Raw genomic sequence first — 7,921 nt, 5'->3', positions numbered from 1 at the left:
AAGCCAAAATAAAGATTGCAACATAAAACAGAACTCTGTGCAATAAATAAGATTGATTTTGGAAACGTTTGCTATTAATTTAATCATGTAGTACTGCGGATTTATACTCTGCTGTTGTGAACCCATATATTAAAGGTGAATCTCTTTAGAGTTTGGCGTCTCCAAATTCTGAATGCCAGGCCAAGTTAACTCATTTCTAGGTTAACATAGAACATAGTTATTATATGTGTGGATCAAAGTCTGTTTAAATTACACCTGACAATCAGATTTATTCTTGTGGAACAAGGTAAGCCATTGTAAAGGCAGCCTCAGCAAATTACAGCTGAAACGAAATTCATATAAAATAATTTCCTGATAAGCGTAGATCTGCGAATGGCACTGCACAAAGCTGGATTGGGATCTGTGTAGCAAATGAGGATTATAAACTTTACCTTATCAAATAAAGAATGCTTCCATACAGTTCCAGGACTGTCATATGATGCTGGTCAAATTAAGCAGAAATACTCCCAGTTCAATTTTACTTTGGTGTTATACTCTTTACTTTTTAATTGTGTCATAAGTGCACATTATTGTTGATTAATTTATTTGTGGTAATCTTAATTTATGTGTTGTGTGTGAGTTATATGTATAGTATTGATCCGGAGGAAAGGTGTTTCATTTGGGAGTATACATGCATGCGGTTGAATGACAGTAAATTTTAACTTAAGACCATAAGGTACAGGGGCAGAAGTAGGCCAATTGGCCCATTGAGTCTGCTCCACCAATCAATCATGAGCTGATCCCATTCCTCAATTCATCCCCACTCCCCTGCCTTCTCCCCAGACCCTTTGATACTCTGGTTAATCAAGAACCTATCTATCTCTGAACTTGAACTTGAACTTTCTGTTACCAACTCAACATTCAATAATACTTCAAGAGGTCATAAGATCACAATCTAATAAAAAGCAAAATCGGTTTTGAAAAAAAAATATCAACAGTGTAATTCAACATATAACAAATGTTTCAATCCAAGTTACTCATTGGTTTACTCAAAGAAATTAGCAGAAGCAGAACATTGCATTTGCAACAGCCATAGGATTGACTTTCATGGCACAAAATTACTGTGTCATGCTTTTGGAACCACCTGGTGAAGGAAGTTATTGAAATAAAATTAAAGGGAAAGAACTTTAACAAAGACAAAATTCTAGATCTATGCAAGAACTGGAATTCAATTTTAAACAAAATGGGACCGCAGAATCTGAATAGATGAGGACTAACCAATCAGGAGGGATGGATGATGGGGGTATAAATACCACCAAACTAGATATGCTCTGACATCATCCCTGATGAAGATGGCAGAGTTTGTTATCGAAAAATCGGTTAAAATCAATACCTGCACCCAGCTGGAAACCTGAGAAGAGTTTATTCATCATATTTGCCAGGAAAGCACTAGATCTTTTACAAACCAAGTTATTAAATTAGACTCCTTACCACTATTCAGCACATAGCTTAACACCCAAACAACAATTTTAGGAAATTAGTACTGTGTGTAGTATAATACATTTAATTCGGCACCTTGTTAATGGGAACATTTATCTTAAAGGAACAATTCACTCCTTGTCCATTTACCAACAGTTGCTGATTAATGATTACATACCAGCAGGATTTAGCTTCTCATAGCAAGTGTAACTTGTACCAAAAATTTAAATGGATGCTGCCTTAAAATGTAATTAATAAATAGAAAGTAGCCAGGAGAAGAAAAGAGACAAATTAAGGGTGTATCTGTCAACATTGAACATGCTCTGCAACTTTGCAATGATTTTACTGGTCACTGGACTTGTACAGAAATGTAAACTAATTTGAACACTATTCAGCTCCCATTGAGGTAGTAATGTAAAGGACTTGACAGGGACAACAGGGATTTGCAAACTTAAGTGTCTCGGACTTCCTGTTTTACCTTCTCAAACTTGACACATCATTATGCTTCATCCCCCTGTTAATGCCAATCTTAGCATATACTTTACAGAATCTCTATACAAAGTTATCAATCTTCCTCCCAATTTCCCATGATCTAATTTAGTGATGTAGCTTATAAACAAATTTTAAAAGTAATGTGAACTACCTCCGGCTTTTTTAAAATCTATTCGTGTTTCAGTTACTTACGTGCAAACTTTAAAAAAACAGTGTGTAAAAATATCCCAGGTTAATGCATTAAATTAACTAACAAAACCTGAGGAAAAAGTACTGAGAATACATATGAAGTGCAGGTGATGGCTTTATGGAAAGATTTTAAGTCTCAGACAATGTACGAGCTCAAGTGAATTCAGATTCACGTGCACACTCATTAATTCAGCTCATGTACATCAACAGACACAGTGAAACGCACTGTTTGCGTTAACAACACAACGATGAGCTAGGGATAGCTCACAAGGGTTGCCACACATTCCGGCACCATCAAACCATGTCCAGAATTGAACTGTCTTATGGACCAACTTTGTGATGGATATTTGCTGTCCAGGGCTGGGGGTCCTTTTTGCCAAGCACAGCTTTCTAATATGGCAGCTGACACTTGAAGAGGTCAAAGGGTTGTTTCAAACTTTCAAACTTCTATTCCTTGTTCAGTTTCTTGTTGTAAGTGGGAACTAGCCTTCGGTTCTTAATGTAAATGACACGCAGTAATCAGTCTGAGGTTAAAAGGACAGCTTTGCAAACAAGCAACGCTGTCTATGGAGCAGACTGAAAGCCCACAGTGTGAGGCACACTGCTTAAGAAATGCATCGTAAGACATTGGATTTGTGTTAATTGGCCTTGTATCAAGCTAGACAATACTGACCACACTTATTTAGTACAAGGAAGTTTGCAGACCAAATTGATACTATCAATTAGCACATCAAATAAGTGATCTATCAATAGTTGGGAGATTATTGTACTCAGGGTCCCAGTATTCTCAGCATTGACTTTGGGTGTTTAGGAACTCCATCCCAGAAGCATTTTGACCATCTGTGTGAGATAAAATAATCACAGGTGTGTGAAATTGCCGAAGTGCCAAAAAAAAACAGTATAAATGTTAGAGCGCAATCAGGATTGTTAGGAATGGTCAAGGAAAAACAAGAAGAATGTCAGTAAGATGAAGCAACTAGAATCCATTCCTCTACCTTCGATTTTTATGACAGACAACTTGTTCGTTTGCAACTTGTTATTATGTTTTTGTAAGTTATAGCAATTGTATCCATGTTTTAGAAATCCATTGTTCTAGAAATCATCTATAATTTACAAATATTTTATAAGATAGAAAGCCTCTGTGAGTTTTATACGTGCTTTAAGAATTTTTGTCAGGATTTAAGCACGTGTCACTAAAGATAAATGAACCGTGTATAAACTACTTTGCTAACTGGAAGTACTATATCTCCTCCTTTGTAGCTGGGGGGACCCACCACTCAAATAGTGGGTATTGTCAGCTAAACTCACTGTGAAAGAGAAACAAGAAAATAATCTAGCCGTTAAAGAGTAGATGGCTACAGTATAACCTCCCTTTCATGGGGGTACCCTTGGCCATCCATGTCAGATATTGCTCATCTTCATTTAAACTTAGAGATTCGCAGACAGCAAACCCATCACAACTTTAGAGCTGTTTGCTGATATGGCACAGAGACTATCCTGCACAAAGTTGGCTTAATTCCTGCAAATAAATCAGTTCTGATGATAGAATACATCTTTTTCATTATTGATAGATCTGACAATTCTGAAAATGTCTTGATTCAAGAATGGTTATAGAATCATGTCAAAGTTTCTGGGGAGCCGAAGACCAGTTCCTACTCAGTACCAGTAAATTGTTGGCGCAAGCAACTTGTAACATCAGCCTGGGAGATGCTTTGGGAAATACCAGCATTTAATGAAGGCAAAGCCAGGGACTACCCATGTATGTTTGCACAATAGTAGCCTCAGGCTTATCAGCAAATCTGGAATAACAGATCTGTAAATTCATTCCACCAGCAGATTCCACATGGGAGTACAGAAATAAGGTCCAACCTGCAGAAAATCCCCACTTAGAATTGCCTCGCAGATCTTGCACAGAATCAAGACCACATTGATTTCAGAGAGTATTAGGACTACACAGTTGTCGAAGGTCCTGTTCCTTTCTGTTGTTTTTGCTTTATTTTAATGTATTTGATGATTTATTATTGGTTTAAATATTTCAGAGTCACACCAAGAAACAACATGAAAACAGGCTCTTCAGCTCATCAAGACCGCATCAATGTTTGTCATAAACGGGGTTGGCTTATTTGCTGGTTGAAAGCCTTGATTGGCCTATTCAAAGAATGTGGCACCTCTTTCCCATTGACTGCCTTGTGCACCACAGCATCGCTTTCCAGTTCCGGGCACCACAGTGCTATAAGAACAGCATGTGCGAAAGACTCGGTTTCTTCCATTGTCTCACTTAAGGCTGAAGTCACGACTGGAGCTGAGGGACCATTGGGGGAGAGTATGACAGACATAGGATCAGTATCAGGTTTATTATCAATGGCATGTGACATGAAATTTGTTAATTTAGCAGCAGTGTTCAATGCAATATATAATGTAGCTGAAAGAGAGAAAAAATAATAATAAATAAAATAAAACATAATAATAAATAACAAGTAAATCAATTATGTATATTGAATAGATTTTAAAAAACGTGCAAAAACAGAAATACTGTATTAAAAAAAAGTGAGGTAGTGTCCAAAGCTTCAATGTCCATTTAGGAATTGGATGACAGAGGGAAAGAAGCTGTTCCTGAATCACTGAGTGTGTGCCTTCAGGTTTCTGTACCTCCTACCTGATGGTAACAGTGAGAAAAGGGCATTCCCTGGGGGCTGGAGGTCCTTAATAATGGATGCTGCCTTTCTGAGACATCACTCCCTGAAGATGTCCTGGGTACTTTGTAGGCTCGTGCCCAAGATGGAGCTGACTAGATTTACAACCTTCTGCAGCTTCTTTCAGTCCCCATGTTTGTTTAGTGAAGTCCTTGATTGTAGCATGCTTACTTCTGCAGTATTATAACTTGGAAAGATTTAATACAGTACCCATCAAGTTAAAAGGGTTACCGAATGTTTAGTATTGTGGTTCTGTGTAGTATAGAGTAGCTTAGCATGTGTTTAGCTAGATGCCCGGTTTACTGTTTCACTGACTATTTATAAATACTGTAAATAGTTCATGTGCTCATTCACAACCTTTGCCTTCTGCTTCACTCACGGGATCTTCAAATCCATTTCCACGTTACTTCCAGGGCGCCTTCAAAAGGGTGAACTTGATGGATACAATTAAATATTCTTGTTTCAGCCTGCTACAGCTGAGAGCCACAACTGCAACCATACTCTGTACAGTTAATAAAGATGTCTTAATGTGATTGAACAATCTATTGCTGCTTAAAGCCGATGGGCATAATGCCGACTGTGGCCGTAATATCCGCACTAGGAGGACTCCTCGTCGGAAACTTAGCTGTTGTTCAGGGCTGCGGGTGCATTTAGAACAACAAGGCTTTTGACTACCATTACCAACCATCTTGCTGGCAAACATACAGTCTCTGGTAAATAAAACTGATGATCTCAGAGCTCGGATACTGTATCAGCAGGACGTTAGGACAGTGTGCATCCTCTGCTTCACAGAATCCTGGTTAGCCCCTTCCATACTAGATGCAGCGATTCAGATCGACAGGCTCACTGTGCACCATCAAGATAGTACTGCTGAGTCTCTCAGAAGCAGAGGTGGAGATGTATGCCTCATGCTCAACTCCTCATGGTGTACTAATGTGTCAGTGATGTCCCATTGTGAGTATCCAAGACATGCCTCAGAAAGGTGGTGTCCATTATTAAGAACCCCCATCACCCTCTTTTCATTGTTACAATTAAGTAGGAGGTACAGAAGCCTGAAGGCACACACTCAGTGATTCAGGAACAGCTTCTTCACCTCTGCCATCCGATTCCTAAATGGACACTGAATCCATAAACACTACCTCACTTTTTTAATGTAATTATTTATTTTAATATATTAGTTCTGGTATTTTTGCATGATTTTTAATCTATTCAATACACGTAGTGTTACGTACCCGTGGGTATCTCGTACTTGTCACGTGACAGTGGTGTAGAAGCTATACTGGACTTAAGGTAGTGGTCTTGTGATGGTGGAGAGATGTCATTTTCCCGCCAGTAGAGGTCATGTGACCGGGTTTTTTACAGGGTATAAAAGGAGGACCCCTCCCTGTGAGGAGGGGCAGTTCGTGGCTGGATTTGCCATTTTGACTCCAGGCCACTGCATGGTCCAATATTATGACGCAGTTTGGTTGAAAGGTGGAGTTTTATTTAATGCCTAAAGTTTAAAAGGTCATTGCTGGCAGTTTCTTTATAATACTGCCAGTTAAAAATCAGTGGAGAGTGAAGATCAGAGTTTGGGAGCTAAAAGATCGAGGAAAGTTGATTTCGACGGTGAAACAGGTTCGACCATGTTTGATCCTCATTCGGAAGGAATTCGTTGGCTGTCCCTCTGTTAACCCCTGTGAATAATAGCAGAAAGGGTTGGGTACAGTTTTGTAAAGGAAAGGTCAGTGCCTTTAAGCCGTTTCATTTTCATCTTCGTAATTTCTCCAGGAAAAGTATAGTTCAACTGGGAACCGCAACAACACGACGTGGAAGAGAATTTAAATCATCTAAAAAGTCTCTCCTTTAATGGACTGTAAGCATTTTGAACTTTTGCAGTATTACTTTGAAGAACTGTTTTTGCAACATCGCTTTAAGAACTGTTTTCGCTTTATTCCTTTAAGAATTGTTTAAGCTGCCGCACAGCAGCTGATTTCTGGTTACACTAATGCAGGGGTCAGCAACCTTTACCACTGAAAGAGCCACTTGGACCCGTTTCCCACAGAAAAGAAAACACTGGGAGCCGCAAAACCCGTTTGACATTTAAAATGAAATAACACTGCATACAACGTTTTTTTTGCCTTTATGCTATGTATAAACAAACTATAATGTGTTGCATTTATGAAATTGATGAACTCCTGCAGAGAAAACGAAATTACATTTCTGCATGCAACAAAAACATTTTGAACTCCGAAAAAAAGACGTTGGGTTGAAAGTTACTTTTAAGTAAAATACTCAATGTCTATTTGAGTCCTTCTTGTATTTATGAAAAACGCCGAACTTAAATTTTCCGCCAGCAGCAAACCAAAAATAACATCAGCCAGCTGTCAGCCTGAAAAATAAAAGGACTATTTCACTGAACAATGAAAAAATATGAATATACATAAAATAATAGGCAATTAAAATATTTATCATACTTGGTTAATGGGATTTCTGCTCCTGGACCTCAGCGCACAGCGTCTGCACATCAGGGCTGTATGACGTCACCTTCATCTTTACACAGGATCGCAAGCTGTCATCTGTGAAGCATGCGCGATGTTTGTTTTTAATAAAGTTCATGTTGGAGAACACCTGCTCACATACATATGTGGATCCAAAGATCGACAGGACTCCAAGCGCATACTTTTTCATGTTTACATAAATGTCGGGCACAGCATTCCATGTTTCAAACACAAGTTGGTCCGGATTTGGAAGGTTTTCAATATCACTCCATTTGTGATTCTGAGCAAGAACGGCCTTCTGACGGGCAACATCTTCAAGGTCTGCTGTCAAGCGTCTAAACTTGGACACCCATATGTCTTTGTCGGCTATGTCGGCCAGTTCCATCTCAAGATCAGGTTGACTCACACCTGCCAATGCAGTCGTATTCAGTAGGGAAGGATCGATGCTTAAGGGAGTGACCGGGAAGGATAATGTGTTTTTTTCCTCTCTGAACTCACAGAAGCGTTTCCCAAACGATGTTTGCATTGCGATGATTGCAGAATGTAAATACTCTGAAATTATCATGTCGTGACCTTGTTTGAACTCTCTCAAATTGGGGAAGTGAGACA

This window comes from Hypanus sabinus, chromosome 10 (assembly GCF_030144855.1).
Source record: "Hypanus sabinus isolate sHypSab1 chromosome 10, sHypSab1.hap1, whole genome shotgun sequence".
NCBI classification, from domain to species: Eukaryota; Metazoa; Chordata; class Chondrichthyes; order Myliobatiformes; family Dasyatidae; genus Hypanus; species Hypanus sabinus.
The sequence above is the reverse complement of the archived record's forward strand: the minus strand, read 5'-3'. Positions refer to the sequence as shown.